The following is a 2994-nucleotide window of genomic DNA, read 5'->3' on the forward strand; positions in this document are numbered from 1 at the left end:
AGTTTATGATTGGATCTGGATTTATGTTAGCTTCTCGAGGATTTGATTTAGCTAATTTATTATATGTAATTAGCTAAAACTGGACACCATGTATCACAGGACGTTGACACGAGACGAGCATCTCAACGTCGGATTTGGACTGGATTGGACCTTCGATTTGAGGCGGGTACCTCTTGACTTATCTTTTATGATATTGTCTTTGGATATGCATAGTATTTTATAACTACAAGCAATGAACATGTTTGTCTTTGGTATGTCACTGTTTGATATCCATAGCATGTTAGGTTTATCGCCTATGACGTATCCGTGCTTACATCATGTGATTTATTGCCATGAGTACTGTATTACCATGAGTATCTTAGTATCTAGAATAAGTGACATACCATGTTTTACTGAGGTTAGGACTAGGATTTGGATTGTTGTTTCTGGCATGTGTATCTAGATTATCTGATACTTAGGTTTTTGTGCCATATCAGATTTGTGTACCTCTATTTGTATATCATATATGATTCGGGTGTTTAGACCCTGATTCTTTGATCTGTGTATATTGTTGGTACATATGCTATGGAAGAGGGATATGATTTGGGTCTAGGTTGTTATACCTTAGAGGACTTGTATACCCTAGATCCGTGGATTTGACTTACTGATACTGTGGTACCCATATTATGTATATATGGATTTTTCTATGCTGATCAGGATATTCCATACTTATTATGTTCAGGACATAGGGTTATTGATATTCTATCTGACCTGTGTACTCTAGATCTTGGTATGTGACCATCGCTTTTACAGTACCCATTTTGTATGTATGGATATGGTTATGTTGATCAGTTTTTGGCCATGCTTAGTGTCATGCATCATGATTGCATGTTGTGCGATAGTCGACTCCATTGTTGTTGAGCACATCGCCAGTTACATGGATCTGCACACACCACCACTCATGGGTTAGTGGTCGATTCAGGCAGTGTGTGTTGCAGCAGGGACTTTGTTTGGCTACGTTGGTCCGCTCATGGGTAGTGTGACACAACGTGTTAGCCGACAGGGATTCCGTCATCGTGTACTGGGAGTTGAGAGCATTGAGCTCCCCATTTATGATTTGGGGTCACAGGAGAGTAGGACAACATCCCGTCCACTCGGTCACTCATCGGGAGCAGTGATGGCAGAGTTGTCATAACCCTACCCACTCGGTCTCGCCATTTGTGTGTGAGATGGATGGCGTCGGGGGTGACCAGGACGCATCATTGACATCATATGCATTGATGCATTTATTTCTTGTGATTGTGTTTGCTGCATTTATTTGCTGCATTTGGTTGGATGCATATGTTTGACATGCATACAGGATTTAGGGCACTTTCGGTTTGACGACCCTTTTGTTTGGATAGGAGTTCCTGGTGAGTACAGCTTCCTTAGTTACCTTTCAGTTTTGCATCTTTCCTAGATATATGATTAGGAAGCTGTATTCCATGTTTATTGCTGTTAGATATATCTTACTAGGCATGTCTATTGGTATTCGCTGAGTTGTTGAACTCACCCCCGTGGACTCTATATTTTTCAGGTACCAGGTTATTTATGGTGTCGCTTGGAGCATCCTGTCTGCTGGTCCCCACGTCTCATCAGAGGACTTATCGGTTCACGTATGTTTTTGTTTGTTTTATGTATCGGTTTGTTTAGCTCTGTACTCTGGTTTTATTTTTTTGAGTGTTGACGTTGTTATGTGGTATTTTGTATTTATGTTATTGGTTGTGTAAGTCTAGCCGGCTAGCAGTTTTGTGTTTTGGTTTTGGTACAGCCGAGTGGGCTGCTTTATTATTAACTGCTGGTGTTTGTTTTCTTTTATTGTTATTATTCCAGCCGCATGTGGCTGAGGTATATAGTGCTTGTAGAAAAGTTTCAGATTGTCCGCCGTACAGGGGAGATGCTGCCGAAATTTCTTCGGACAGATACTCCTCTGGGGCGTGACAAAAACTAAGGGCACCCCCAATGGAACTTCTTGAGCTCCTTTATTTTCTCTCCTAGGAATCAAAATGAGGTGGCGTTTAGTTCTCTCCTAGAAATCAGAATGAGTATCATAGTATTGTGGAATGAAAATGGATATGACTTTGGGTATCATTCTTCAAAATAATGTTTGGTTAGTTGAATATTTTCAATCGGAATGAACCTAAATTCCTTTGTTACCCTTAGAGAAAAATAAAAGAAAAAATAGATGAAAGAGAAAGTTGAATGTGAGAAACATATGATGAGAGAGAATGCTTGAGAGAGAAAGTGTGATGAAAAAAAAGTAATAGAGGGAAAGTGTGATAAGAGAAAATGATGAGAGAGTGTGTGATAGGAGAGATTGAGAAGAGAAAAAGTATGATGAGAAAAAAAGTGTGCTGAGAGATAAAGAGTGATGAGAAAAAAATAAAGAGAGAGAAAGTGTGACGAGAAAAAATGAGATATTGAGGAGAGAAAATATGATGAGAAAATGTGATGAGAAAGAAAGTGTGATGGGAAAAAATGAAGAGAATGAAAGTGTGATGAGAGAAAATGAGGAGAGAGTCTGTGATGGAAGAGAATGAAGAGAGAGAAAGTATGATGAGAGAAAATGTGGAGAGAGAGTATGGTAAGAAAGATTGAGGAGAGAGAAAGTACGATGAGAGTGTTAAAATGTCTAGAATAAATGACATTAATTTGTAATCTCATTAAGTGTGAGTCAGTGGGTGAAGTTAATGGTGAGTTAGTGGGTGATGTTAATGATTAGGTAGTGGGGTGAAGTTAATGACCTAGCAGTAATATGACTTCTCTAGGACACTATATAAGGAGAAGCATTGTCTAAATGTTGAGATAGAAAAAAAAAAGAAAGAATTTCAAGAGAAATAAAAGGGTTGGTAGTTACCCAAAATTTCGTCTTCAAATTCCTTGTTCCTTATTTCCAGAAACATCTCGCTGTGTCTCAGCAGTTCCGCAAAACCCTTCCTGTGATACAGCAAAGTACTGCTTTCCAAACAACTCCAA

Source organism: Zingiber officinale, chromosome 11A, assembly GCF_018446385.1.
Source record: "Zingiber officinale cultivar Zhangliang chromosome 11A, Zo_v1.1, whole genome shotgun sequence".
In the NCBI taxonomy this organism is placed as follows: domain Eukaryota; kingdom Viridiplantae; phylum Streptophyta; class Magnoliopsida; order Zingiberales; family Zingiberaceae; genus Zingiber; species Zingiber officinale.